The 14,722-nt window shown below is 43.1% G+C and overlaps 1 long non-coding RNA gene across 1 annotated transcript in view; it reads right to left on the reverse strand.

Moving 5' to 3' along the window:
* Positions 1–460: 460 nt before the first annotated feature.
* LOC123748220 (uncharacterized) overlaps positions 461–14,722 on the reverse strand; it is a 62,759-nt gene continuing 48,497 nt past the window's right edge. Inside the window, exon 5 of the long non-coding RNA XR_011228103.1 lies at positions 461–7,189. This is a non-coding gene — a long non-coding RNA (uncharacterized lncRNA). The remainder of the gene's footprint in view (positions 7,190–14,722) is intronic.

The raw sequence follows: 14,722 nt of genomic DNA on the forward strand, positions 1-14,722 counted from the left end.
TATTAGTGGCTTTAGGTATTGTATGTACTAGCTCTATCTATAAATCCAACATTGTTTGCAACTCATGTTGTATGTTCTTTTACCTGAATAAACATTTTGATTTTGATTTGATTGGTTTTTTTTACCATCCCAAGCAATAAAACCCAGTACTTGCCCTCCATACCTACTCAACTTCTAAATCACACATCAATTCACAACACTCACTTCAGTGTTTAAGATAATTTATATTGAGTGTACATGCTTTTGTATTGTAAAAACAGTGATGTATCATTGAGATTTGGATTTAATCGTAGAGGATTGAGTGGTATCCCAGGTTGCATTACCTTTCACAAAGTCATTGCATGGTGGTTTAGGGCGCTAGCTTGAGGGTACGAAGTGAGGGGTTCGAATCCTCCTCATGGCCACCACACTTTTTTTTTTTCCCCAGTGTTAGTTTCTGAGGGTTGAGCAAAACACAGCATGGGGGAAAATATTTTAATATAATCCAGTTTTATTATAGTAACAGATAGAAGTATATGCATTCATAAGATTAGTTTAGTTTGTTATGCACAGCATACCCATCCTGTGGGTGGCAGCATAAATTTTTAGAGGCACATAATGGGCTTATGAATGAGCAATAAAATTCATGTAGTTAAGCATCTCTGTAACCAAGCAACATAATTTGTGTGTGTGGTCAATTTATGTAACCAAGTAACAGAACAAGAGTAAGCAATTTTCTAAGTGAGAAATAATGAAGAGCCTATCGTGTATCTATTCATTACACACAAGTCACAATAGCGTGATGCCTCAAAACAAATCCACTAGGGCCGTGATGAGGGTTCGAACCTACGTCCGAGAGGATCCCAGATGTGCCTTGTTCGACTGTGCTACGACATGGTAAAAGAATTGAAACTGGGGGTTCAACTGACCTTGCACTGATTCTGCAGTCTATCAGAGCCACAAACCAGGGATTTAAACAATTCCCCCATGCACCCGATCTCTGTCAGTTAGCTATTCTACCTCTTCGCCCTTTCTTTGCGTCTCGGAGACGGCAGGATTGGTGTGAGGTCAGTTGAACTCAAGGTTGCAATTCTTTTACCATGCTGCCCCCCTCCCTGCTCAGCTCGTTGATGCCGTGAGGGGGACTTAGTGGGCGGCTGCCGGAGTGTGGTGCTCCTTGGGACAGCCCTCTGTCCTTTTGTATCCTTGTGCTCCTGCTGCTGTTCTCTCCAATTGTGCTGAGCAACTTTTCCTTTTCCTTCTGTTTCGTTTTTCTCCCCCCCTCTTCTCCTATCTGCTTGTCGTTTCCTGCCGACCTTTTGCTTGTTTTGGTTATTCCCTTGGACTTCTTCTATTTTGACGCCCGGGTGTTTGAGGAGGCATACTCTTGCACCCGTAGAACTGTAGTACCCAACGTCTCGAGCGAGGGGATCCTTTTATTGTCAATTCCCCTTTCGTCACTGAACCCGATCTCGATGGACTGTCGGTTCTTAAGGTGGTGTTTCTGGGGCGTATACTCACGACGCACCCCTAGGAGGCCCCTGCAAGATCGGTGATAACTTCTTGTTGGGTGTCCCGACTCTAATTGTGGCTCCATTGTGGGTGTGGGGGCACATTCGTGAATGAATGTTTCTTTTTTGTAGCGATGTATACTGTTTCTCCTTTACCTTCTAAGGCTCGTGGGGTGGGCGACCAAGCCCCCAAGTCGGTTAGTGTTGGAAGACCAGGCTCTGTAGCCTCTGCTGCATTGGGCCCCGACCTTGCTCCTCCTTTGGCCTCTGACTCCTCCCCTCGGCTCCCCTCCCTCCTCTGTGGTTGGATCGAGCCCCAAGCTGCCAGTGGTGACTACCTCGTCCCCTGACGCAGCTCCATCTCTAGTTGTAACTACTGCACCTTTTAACCCCTCTCTCTGGGGGTTCTCAATGCCATCCTCGTCACGGCCGCCCTCGCTCGATTCCTTCACGTTCAGATACCTATCAAGCCTTGTTTGGTCCTGCTTCATGGGCCAAATATTTTGATCTCCTCCCTCTTGATTCTGCGCCTTCTGACGATTTCTCCCTCTATCAACATTTCGTTGATTCCATGGATGCCTCTGTTACCTTCAACTCCACTCGTCTCGGTACACGTGTCGCTGCTGCTCCTTCTCAGGATGCAGCTTCCCGCTTGGCTGCCTTATCCTGCCTTGGCGAGACCCCTGTTCGGGTCTCAAAGAACGCTCAGTTGAACACCAGTGTTGGCACTATTCTCTTCCCGCCCCATGTTGCGACCGATGTTCGGGATCTGCGAGACTGCCACGACGATATTAGACATATTCTTGATGCCCAGGGCCATTCTATTCTCCAGGTGGACACATTTACTCGTCCCCCTCGTGGTAGTCGCCGTCAACCCCTTCAGGTTGTGAAGATTACCTTTGATGGTCGGACCCTTCCACCCTCTGTCATTCTTGCTGGTGCCAGGTGCTCTGTCCAGGAGTACATTCCATCTCCTAGGCTCTGTAACAAGTGCTGGAGGTTTGGGCATGGTGCCCTCCGCTGCTCTGGGACTGTCTCTCTCTGTCCTTTGTGTGGTGGCGAAGGTCACTCTAAGTAGGAGTGCACTTCTCCCCGGGCTCGTTGCCTCAACTGTGGTGAGGCCCATCGTAACATATCCTGTGCGTGTGTCCATTACAAGCTTGAGGCAGCCGTCCTCAACTTGAAGCACCGGGAGCGTTTATCTTTTCCTGAGGCGAGGCGCCAGGTTCGCCGGCTCCCGCATTATGCTAATATCTCTTATGCTTGCGTGTTACGCTCTTCTTCTCCTCGTCCTTCCCACCTTCCTCAGACTCACAACCGTTTCCGGGCCTTGGACCCTGATACGCCCACTGCCCCCTCCTCTGTTCCTTTGAATTCTGTCCTGAAGGATCCACCTCCTGGTCCTCTGTCTGGGGTTCCCCTTCTTTCTACCCAGTCTGTCTGGTCTCCTGTGTCTTCTTCCTCGTCTCCCTCCGTTCCTCCTTCCCTTCCTTCCCTTCCATCTCTTGACTCTCCCCGCCGCCTGTCGGTGCGGGCTGATGTCCATCGCTCTCCAAACGGCCGTCGTGTGTGCTCTCGTTCAGCTTCTCCTGTTGAGACGCTAGAATCCGTTGCCCAGTGCGTAGTTGCTGAGACACCTGTCTCTTTAAGTCAGAAGCGTAAGCCTGGCTCCTCTCCTTCCTCCTCCCCAGTGGGTAAAAAGGTTTTGCTTTCTTCCTCGGCCCCTACTTCTGCCCCTCTCGCTCCTTCCCCTTTCGGTGGTTGCGCGCTCTGTTCCTGCTCTGGAGGTTTCTTTGGCCCCCGCTTCCCTCTCGGTTGCTGCTCTTGCTGAGGTGCGCTCCCCCCTTTCTACTAACCCTCTTCCTGCTGCTGTCCTTGACTGCTCCTCTCCGTTGTCTCCTCCTCCTTCCTCCTACTCCGGACCCCGCCCATCCACTACTGGTCTGTTCTCCGTTTTCATGACACTGCCTTCGACACTGCCCACCGCTCTATTCGTCGCTCTTCCTCTCGGGGTCCGCGGAAGTGTGTTCCCTGGTGGAATGCAGACTGTGCTCGGGCTATCCGCTGTAAGCGTGCAGCCTGGAAGAGGCACCGCCATCGGCAGACGGCCGATTCTTTTCTTTCGGAGAGCGAGTGCGGTGGCCCGAAGGGCCATACAGCAAAACGTGAATGTTGGGTACCTTATGTCTCCACAATTATGTCCGAAACTCCCCTGCCACAGATCTGGAAGCGTATCCACATGATAGTGGGTAAGTTCGTTCCCGATGTTTCACCGGTCCTTCACCTCCGTGGTACTCTTGTGGCGGATCCGTTGCAGGTCACTACCGAACTGGGTTCCCACTTTTCTTCTGTTAGCTCTGGTCTTCATCTTCCCCAATCTTTCCTTCTTCGTAAACCTGTCCTTGAGTCTGGTCCTTTAGATTTCTGCATTCGTCTTCAACTTTGCTATAACGATCCCTTCTCTCTCTCTGAACTTCGTTCTTCCCTGGCCATCTGCGGTTCTACGGCGGTGGGTTCCGATGGTATTCATTATGAGATGCTTCGCCATCTCCCTCCGTGCACTTCTCGGTATTTATTGAGTCTGTATAATCGGATCTGGGAGTCGTCGTCAGTCCCAGAGAACTGACTTGATGCCGTTGTCCTCCCTGTTCACAAACCAGGGTCTCTGGTAACTTCCCCTAAGGACTTTCGCCCTATTGCCCTAACAAGTTATGTCTGCAAACTCTCTGAACGTATGGTTAACGTTCGTCTGATGTGGTTCCTGGAACGCCATCACCTCCTCTCCCCTTCTCAATTTGGTTTCCGCAAGTGCCGCAGCACGACAGATGTCCTGGTGAACTTGGAGGTCTATATTTGTACTGCTTTTGCTGCGAGGACCTCCGTTGTTGCCGTCCTTTTTGACCTGGAAAAGGCTTAAGACACCACTTGGCGAAATCATATTCTATCCCAGCTTCATAATTTTGGCCTTCGTGGTCATCTCCCTCTTTCTCCGCAGCTTCCACTCTCGTCGTTCCTTTCGGGTGCGCCTTGGTACCGCTCTCTCTCTGCCTCTTTTCAGCATTACGAAGGTGTGCCCCAAGGTAGTTGTTCTGAGCACTATTTTTCTGGTTGCACTCAATGGTCTTCTTTCCTCTCTTCCTTAAGGTGTCTTCTCCGCTCTCTCTGTCGATGATCTTGCTCATTGCTGTCAGATTGATGATTCGCCTCTCCTTCAGCGCCGGCTTCATCTTGCGATTGATGCCGTGTCGTCTTGGGCCACTGATTATGGCTTAAAGTTCTCTACTTCTAAGACTTGTGCCATATCTTAAACTTAGAAACGGGTCATTCTTCGTCCCTCTGTCACTTTATGGTCATCCCCTTGAGTACAAAGATTCCGCAAAGCTTTAGGGGTTATTCCTTGACACTCGTTTGTCTTGGTCTCCCCATATCTCTTACATCCGTGTTGAGTGCTCTAAGGTCCTTACCGTCCTTCGGGTATTGTCCCATACTTCTTGGGGAGAGGATAGGCGCACTCTCCTTGCTTTACATTATCTCTCGTCCTGTCTAAGCTCGATTATGGTTGCCCTGCTTACTCGTCTGCTTCTCCTTCTACTCTTCGCCATTTTGATGCTTTGCACCATACTGGGTTGCGCCTCAGTTCTGGTGCCTTTCGTTCGACTCGCGTCCTTAGCTTGTATGTTGACACTGGCTTCCTGTCTCTCCAGGACCGCCGTGATCGCTACTGTCTTCGCTATCTTGCGGGGTCCTAACAACATCCTTCCTGTCGCCTCTGCCGTGCTTTAACTTTTACCCCTCTTGCGGTTCCTGTTCCTCTTCACCACCTCCCTCTTTCTGTCCGGTTATCTCGCTTACAGGATTCTCTTTCCGTTCATGTTTCTAATGTTTCTCCTCGTGTTGTTCCTTCTTTGCCCCTGTGGAGAGTCTCTCTTCTGCAGTTTTGTACATCCTTGACCCGCATCACTAAAGCTTTTACCCCTCCTACGGTTCTAAAACGCCTTTTCCTTGAGCACTTTTCTTCTCACTCCCGCTCCGTGTCTATCTTCACCGATAGGTCTAAGTCTGTGGACGGTGTTGGCTACTCTGTTTTTCCTGATCGCACTTATGTGTTGCTTGCCTCCGGAGACTAGCATTTCTACAGCGGAGCTTTATGCTATTCTCTCTGCTCTTCGTCTCCTGCTTTCTCGTTGTCTGTCTTCCTTTGTAGTTGTTGTTGACTCTCGTGGTGCCCTCATGGCTCTCGGGTCCTTTAATCCGGTTCATCCAGTAGTTGTCGAGATCTAGCATTGGCTGTTTCTTGTTCACAGTAAATTTAAGTCGGTTGAGTTTTGTTGGGTTCCCAGCCATATTGGTGTGTCTTTAAATGAGCGTGCGGATGCTGCCGCCAAGGAAGCTGTCCGCTCTTGTCCCACCTCTCATAAAGGTATCCCATATTCCGACTTTTACCCAGTTATCCATTTTGCCATCCTTATCCGTTGGCAGGCTTCTTGGTCGTCTGTTACTGGTAACAACCTACGTACTCTTAAATGTTGTTTCCTCGTGACCGTCCTCCTACCACTGTAACCGGCGATGGGAAACGGCTCTGGCGAGGTTGCATATTGGCCATACTCGCTTAACCCATGGTCACTTGATGGAGCACCGCCCTGCTCTTTATTGTCCTAATTGCATTGTCCCTCTTACGGTCGTGCATGTCCTTCTTGAATGTCCCGACTTCCAGGATGAGCGTGTGTCTTGCTTTCCGACCGCCCCTCGCGGTCGCCTGTCCCTCAATAGAATTCTTGGTGACTCGGATACTTTTGATATCATTCGCCTTATGCGCTTTTGTTCTTGTATTGGCATCCTTGGTGATATTTAGCGCCCTATGATTATTCCACACATTTGATGGTGCTACATTGCCTTCCCAGTTTGGTGCCTTCTTTTGATAATTATTTACTTTTACCATGCTGTTGCACAGTCGATTAAGGCGCGTCTGGGATCCTCTCGGATGTAGGTTCGAAGCCTTATCACAGCCCTTGTGGATTTGTTCATTTGTATCTACTCATTTTCTAAATACATGTCTTCATCTTCATCACTTTCTAAGATCTCAAAGAAAGGCTCATAGACCTCATTTGGCTGGTAGGAGCTAAATAAGTGTTTGGCTTCAGAGAGCTTGTCAGCACACTGCTTTTCACCATGCTTCAAAAGAGCCAATAATCCACGTTTCTCTTCTGACAGAATTGTTTTCAATGGTGTACGTGTTACAATCCAGGAATATAATATTTAAAACATCTTTGAGTAAAATATATACTTTACTTATTTTGTTGTATGTAATTGAAATATATAAAAATATAGATTAAGTCTGACAGAAGGACACAAATAATAAAGCAATATTCTCCAGTACCACTCTTGAAAATGGAAGTGTTTTATAATAGAAATCAGAAAGGTGCAATATTACATATTTTCTTACTAATTGAACACATTAAAATGAGTTGAGAGTTTTAAAGATCTGAACTGCAAAAAGTATTTTTAATGTTTTACCTTGCAGAGACATGAAGGGAATAATCACATTGTAATTCTTGAATATACTCGGATAATTTGTCCTCGTTTCTTCTTGTAGTAGTGTAGATATCTTAACATTTCTTGAGTGGTAAGTGGTTGCTCCTCTTTACATCTCTTCTGGAGCTCAAATTTTCCACTGCACTTCTTTTTTCAGTCAGGGGACACTGTAATGCAAAACGAAAATGTGATTGCCAAATCATAATAATGACAATCTTCTGTGATTAAACCATTAAAAATCATACCTATAAAATTTACCTTTTGAAAAGACTCAATTTAATGGTATTGCAGTCTTTCCCTATATAAAAATGTAATACAAATAATGTATAAATATTGGGAACAGAAATTTTACTTTAAAGTTAAGCAAAGAGAAAGTGACATATTATGGATGCGGAATCTTGGTATTGGTCTGGAAAATGCTGAGAAAACTAAAGATTCACAATATCTTGTGTAGTTGAATACCATTTGTGTTTTGATGAAGCAATAAATTGTTCCACGGAAGGATGCCAATTTCAACATCTGCTTCAGACAAATGCTGCTGATTCTGATTGTAAATTCTTGAGATCTCCTAGTTTTCACGAGCGTATTTTGTACGGTCGTGATGGTAGTGGTTAAGGTCTCCCATACACCAGTTGCATAGTGCTCCTGGCAGTGAGTTCGAGTCACTTCTTGGGTGTGGAGTTTTCAGTTGCATATATGCCTAGGGACCATTCAGGCTTATTTACATTTGTTGCTCACGTGGCCCCAAAAAATGAGGTGATTTGATAAAATAACTATGCCCAAGATTACCATCAGAGTGCTGTTGGGATGATGGGCAAATAGCCTCGGATACCATCATGTACATATAAATAAAAATGGAAATGTTCGTTTGTACAAAGTCGCTAATCTCCGAAAGTTCTTCACCGATTGCTTTGAAATTTTCACACGTTACATTCGCATCCAAGCATGTTTATGTATACATACTACATAGATGCCACATCTGTGACAGGAAAAAACATGCTTTTTTGTAAAACTGTGTTTTCATGTGAGGGAAATCTTCGAAACCTCTTTAATGATTGGTTTGAAATTTTGACACAATGTTGCATTCGAATAGGCGTGTATTTTTATATACCTTCTATATACATGGCTCACCTGCGACAGGAAAAACATTAAAAAAAGAGAAACGGCGGCATCTATTGGATGTAAGAGCAACATTCTATATAATCTCAAAGTTCTTCACCGATTGCTTTGAAATTTTTACACTTTTATTCAAATACGCTCATGTTTTTATATACCTACTATATAGATGCCACACCTGTTAAAGGTTAAAGCATCCTTTTTTTGAAAAGCGGCGCCATCTGTTGCACGTAATAGCAACACACACTGTGCTATATATGTTACAAATCCATTTCAGTGTTCAAGATTGCATTGACAAATAGAATTTTCATAGATTTTGAATTATTAGCATTTTTATTTAATTATTTTGTGTGACATTGCATTAAAATTGAGCTGTTTACCATACAGTTCATTTTACATGTATAGTTTCTGTCTTTATTTTTTCTTTGTCATTACATTTTTTAACTTTTCTTATATTTCAGTGATAGGAACATCAGATCATTTGATGTTCCTAATTTTTTTATGGAAACATCAGATTATTTGGGATTGCGTTGGATGAGGGAGTGGGAAATGGAGAGGATGAGGGGACGGGAGAGGGGAATGGTGCAAAGGACGAGGGGGGCAGGGGAGGGGAAAATGGTGGGAAGGACGAGGGGATGTGGAAGGTGGGGGATGGTGGGGACGAGGGGATAGGTAATTGAAAATGTTGAGGACAAGGTGACAGGGGAGTGGGAGATGTTGGGGAGGAAGAGGGGATGGAGTTGGGAATGGTTAGGAGGATGAGGGGACTTTGGAGTGGGAGATTGTGGGGAGGATAAAGTGACAGAGGAGGGGGGGTGGGGAATGGTTGGGAGGACAAGGGGACAGGGGAGGGGGGGAATGGTTGGGAAGACAAAGGGACGGGAGAGTGAGGAATGATTGGGAGGACGAGGGGATGTGACGGGGGAAAATGGTGTGGAGGACTGGGAGACGGGGGAAGGTTGCTGTGGCTGAGCCACAGCAACGCGTGGCAGGGTACCGCTAGACTATCTACATAAATAAAAATGTAAATGCTTGTTTGTTCAAAATTGTTAATCGCCGAAATTTCTTCACTGATTGCTTTGAAGTTTTGACAACGTTCGATTTGCATACGAGCGTGTTTTTATTTACTTACTATTTAGATGCCATGTCTGTCACAGGTAAAAACATGTTTTTTTTTTTTTAATTTTTTTATGTTTTCATGCGAGAGAAATATCCGAAACCTCTTTGCCGATTGCTTTAAAATTTTGACACAACGTTGCATTCAAATACTGTCATTTTTTTATATCTACTATATAAATGCCATACCTGTGACAGGTAAAAACATATTTTTTTTTTTTTTAAACTTTATCTGTTGGATGTAAAATCAACACATGCTGCATTAAATGTTACAATTTAATTTCAATTTTTCCGACTGCATTTCTAAATTGAATTTTCATAGATTTGGATTTATTTTCATTTCGACTTAAATATTTTGTGTGACATTGTGTTGGAGTTGACCTGTGTTGTTTACCATACCGTTCTTTTCGTAAGTATATATTTTTTTTCATTGTTTTTAACTGTTCTTATTTTTCAGTAAAGGGAACGTCACATTATTTGATGTTCCCCTTTTTCTGATGGGAACATCATGTCATCTGGGAACACATCAGTTGAGGGAGTGGGAGAAGGATGAAGGGATGGGAGTGGGGGATGGTGAGAAGGATGAGGGGACGGGGGAGGTGGTATGGGGGGGGGTGGAAGGACGAGGAGACACGGGAGTAGAGAATTGTAGGAGGGACAAGGGAGTGTGGGATGGTAGGACGAGGGAACGGGGAGGGGGGAATGGTGGGAGGACAAGGGGGCGGGGGTAAGGGAGAATGGTGGGGAGGGCGGTGGGACTGTGGGGGGGGGGGGGGAGAAGGGTGGTTGCTGTCTCGATTGGACGAGACAATCGGGATGATAGCCGACAGAGTGTATCGTGATCCAGCCTGTACTCCTCTTGACATACCAGAAAATATCCTAAGGAAACTACTCCAAGCTTGTACTAAAGAGGCACCCTTCTTGAGCCCGGATGGGCACATGTAAAAGCAAGTAGATGGGGTCGCCATGGGTTCTCCCCTAGGTGTCCTGTTTGCAAACTTCTACATGGGTACCATCGAGCAAAAAGTCTTAGTTGACATGAACATGAAACCGGCCATATACTGCAGGTATGTTGACGACATTTTTACACAGGTACCTGATGTCGGACATCTGCAGGAGTTGAAGGAGGCATTTGAGCGGAGTTCCGTGCTGCGTTTCACTTACGAGATGGAAAAGGATGGGAAGCTGCCCTTTTTAGATGTAACAGTCATGGAAAAGAGCGGAGGTTTCCACACTGCAGTCTACACTAAGGAAACGAACATAGGAATGTGCCTAAATGCCAAAAGCGACTGCCCAGATAGGTACAAGAGGAGTGTTGTTAACGCATATGTCGACCGTGCTCTCAGCCACAGCTCAGAATGGAAGCAAGTCGACGAAGAACTCTGTAGGGTAAGGCAGGTCCTAGTCAACAACGGCTTCTCCAATGGTTTCGTCGAAGACATCATAAGAAGGAAAGTGAAACGCCATGCAACCTCTGAAGAGACAACCAACACAACACCTATACCCCCTATTAGACTATTTTACCGGAACTTCTTTTCCACAGCTCATAAAACGGAGGAAAGGGTCCTGAAAGATATTGTTAATAGAAACGTTATCCCTACAGACAAAAATCAGAAGATACAACTGACGATTTACTATAAAACCAAAAAAACGGCCAGCCTACTCATGAGAAACTCTCCAGACACAAAGCAGAACGCTTTAAGAGACCAACGTCGTCTATGCCTTCAAATGCCCTCTTGGGGACTGTAAGCCTAAAAAAAACTCAGTATATAGGCAAGACAACATCATCTCTTTCCAGGCGATTACCGATGCATAAGCATCAGGGCTCCATTAAGGAACATATAATCTCTTCCCACAACCAAACCATCACCAGAGAAATCTTGGCAAAAAACACAGAAATCATTAATAGATACAGCGATAGCAGGCGGCTTGACATCTGGGAGGCACTACACATCAAGAAGTCAACACCAGCAATCATCAGCCAATTAATGCACAACTATATTCTACCCACTTCAAGACTCCGCTCCAATATAGAAGCATCAAGAAATATGGGCCAATAGGCCCTCTGCAATTACTTCTATTCTTATCTTCAATTCCCATTGTTTCGAGTTCTATCCTGTGTTGAAAGTTTTATTCACCTCATCCAAAACTGTTGTAACATATCACCTCACCCAAAATGCGGGTATAAAATGAAAAATGAAAGCTGTTTAAATCATAGCATAAGTAGGAACTCTGTTTAGTGTTTGGAGGTAATAGTTGTGTTTGTGTGTAAACTAAAAGTCTTTGAAAATGTAATAAGTTATTACGAAACGCGTTCAAGTGTGGCGTCAGACTAGAAATAAAAATGAATTTTGGAGAATTGATTTTTCAATTGCCATCAACAGTGAAAAGAAACATAAGAAAGATCGAGAAAATTCGTGTTAGAATTATTAATCTTGCTTTTTCGGTCATATTTAATAATATATGTCTACAGGAAAGACTGCTACCAATCAACAACAACATACCATAGACCGCCTCCTTGAATCGTCGATGAACAACAACCAAGAAATTCTCAACATACAAACTGTTGCAAATGATGCAATGGATCAAATACGTAAGATTCAGGCTGAAGAAACTCTCTCAGCTCAAAGTGACCTCCTTAAAAAGCTGGAAAAACAGATCAATCTCCTTCAGACTCACCAGGCGGCTTCCAAAGATGACCAAGAACAACAACAACTTCATGACTCCCTGATAATTAGCTCTACTGATCTACCTGTTGAACAAAAAGGTGAGGATTGCTGTAACATAGCCAACACCCTAATTAATTCAAAGATCAGTGTCAATGTTCAAATCAAATAGGCTATTAGGATAGATAAAAACAATCCCCGTAACAGGAGAATGCTCATCAAACTTGCAAATCCCTCTGCGAAGTTTGACCTCATACAAACAGCTGCTCAGCAACAAACCAACCTCTATATAAATGAGTGTCTTACAAAGCAGCGTGGATCCCTCCTCTACAGGCTGCGCCAAATTCGCAAACAAAACCCTGGTCTTATCAAGCAGTGCTACACAAGGAATGGTACGATTTTTGCGAAGAAAGAAGCTACAGGAAAAAGATATGAAATAAAATGTGACCAACAACTCCTGGCCTTCTTAAGTGATTGTGGTATATCTGAAAACCTGAACCCGATCAATGCCAGTACTTAAAATAACTCTTTCAGTGCCTGAGCCTAACCTAACTTAATCTAACTTTGTCTAAGGTGCTGTTTCTGCCTTACCATTTACCTGATGTTCTCCTATTCATATATTTTCCTAAATAATCCTTCAAGTCTCCATGCACTTATGCAAGCATCTACCTCAGTTTCATTGTAAAATTTTACACTTAAATCTAATCTTACCCTATTCCATTTATATTTTAAATTTATTTGTATTGATCTATGTCATTTATTGAAATCAATTATTGACCTCATTTTTGTTCTTTTAATTAAGTTCATACTAATTATAAGTTAAAACTAAGCTTAATAAAATTTATTATCTTTAAGATTATTTTACTTTACAATTATCATTTGTCAAATTTTTTTATATATTCATCTTGACAGTCTCTACTGATTTTTTGTTCTCTCCGCCAAACTTGTGTATCCTCCATGGCTATCTAGTGACCTTAATTCTACCTCTAATTGTTTCACTTCCTTGTTTGCTTGCATTTATTGTTGTGTCTTGCCATAATTATTCTCTAATTTAGCAGACTCAATACTTTGTAAGCTCTTATTGTATTGTTATATTATTATATTGTGTTTTGCTATAATTACTTCCTATTTTACAGCAGATTTGTTTTTCATCTGTTCATGTAATTGCTTATCTTATTGTATTGTGACATTCTTTTCTATATTGATATATATTTTCTGTCTATTGTTACTTACAGTGTACCTGAGAGTACCTGTAAGCAATCTACCTCATTTTTCATTTTTGCTCAATTTTTTTTTTGTATTGCTTAGTCTTGTTTATATTTTTGTTTTGTATATCTATATCTTGTGTTTTGTATAGTCCATGTTTATATGTTTTTTTCTTTAATCTCATTCATTACCTAGGTTTCCTAGCCTAGCCATACTCCCTTACTCCATTGTACCCCTGTAAGCCCCTTTTGTGTTTGTTTGGTACAGTATTGTGTACATTTATTTCTTTTTGTTTTTCCTGCAATCAGCTTTTTTTATGCAGTCAAGTATAGACCCAGAACTTAACCTCTTATCCACTATCTATGACAATAATCACTTTAATGATCTAAATTGCAGATATTTTGTAGCACATGATGTAAACAATGTATTAACTCAGTCACAATATCTCTGTAATCAATTTGAACGTTAGATCCCTAGGTAAACACTTCGATGATGTTAGTGCCTTGATTGAAGCTATTGACAACAAATTCTCTTTTATTATACTTACTGAAACATGGTTGAAAGATGACACTACTCAACTCTTTAACATGCCTAACTACTCAGCAATCCACAACTGTCGTCAACTTCAGAGAGGTGGTGGCACTGCTCTTTACTACCACCAAGAACTAACATGCTTAAAAGAAATTAGAACTAGAGACTGCTATGGGGAGTATATCTTCGCCAGCTTCAGAGTCAAGGGTGCCGAGTCTATCCTGTCTGTGGGTGCAGTTTATAGAATTCCTAACACTGATGTGTCCGAATTCAACTCAAACCTTAGAAATCTAATACTTGATAACAGACTGAACAAAAACCACCTAATTATCGCAGGGGACTTTAATATTGACCTCTGCAAGCCAGAACACCCTACTGCTGTTAGCTTCCTCAACTGTATGAATTCCTGCTTCCTCATACCCTTAATCACTAGACCTACTAGAATCACTGATAGCACTGCCACGACTCTAGATCACATCTGGACAAATATAACCTCTCCGCTTACTTCAGGTATAATCACCGATAGCACTACAGACCATTACCCCACATTTCTCTTAACTAACATTAGCAAACCACCTCTTGAGTCGAGAGAGATACGTTTTAGACTACACAATGAAACTGCTATAGACAATTTTATAACTGCTACTGATAATGTCAACTGGGAGTCCGAGTTAGGTAACATAGAGGACATCAACCTAGCAGTTCAATCTTTTCTTCAAAAAACTCTTAGCCTTTATAATACCCACTGTCCTATGCTTACAAAACAAGTCACAACCAAAAGGCTTAACAATCCCTGGCTTACAAAGGGAATACTTAAATCTATTAATAAAAAACATGACCTTGAGAAAAAGTATAGGTTAGGAATTGTCTCCAAAGAATTCTCAAAGAATTACTCATTATTGCTATCTAAGATAATTTGACGAGCCAAAACTAAATACTACGAAGATAAATTTACCCAAATAAAGAGCAACATTAAACAAACATGGAGAACAATTTCACAAATATTGGGATCAAAGAAGTCTTTAAATAACAAACCGACTCTCCTGTCTAATAACGATGGTCAGC

Source organism: Procambarus clarkii, chromosome 11, assembly GCF_040958095.1.
Source record: "Procambarus clarkii isolate CNS0578487 chromosome 11, FALCON_Pclarkii_2.0, whole genome shotgun sequence".
NCBI classification, from domain to species: Eukaryota; Metazoa; Arthropoda; class Malacostraca; order Decapoda; family Cambaridae; genus Procambarus; species Procambarus clarkii.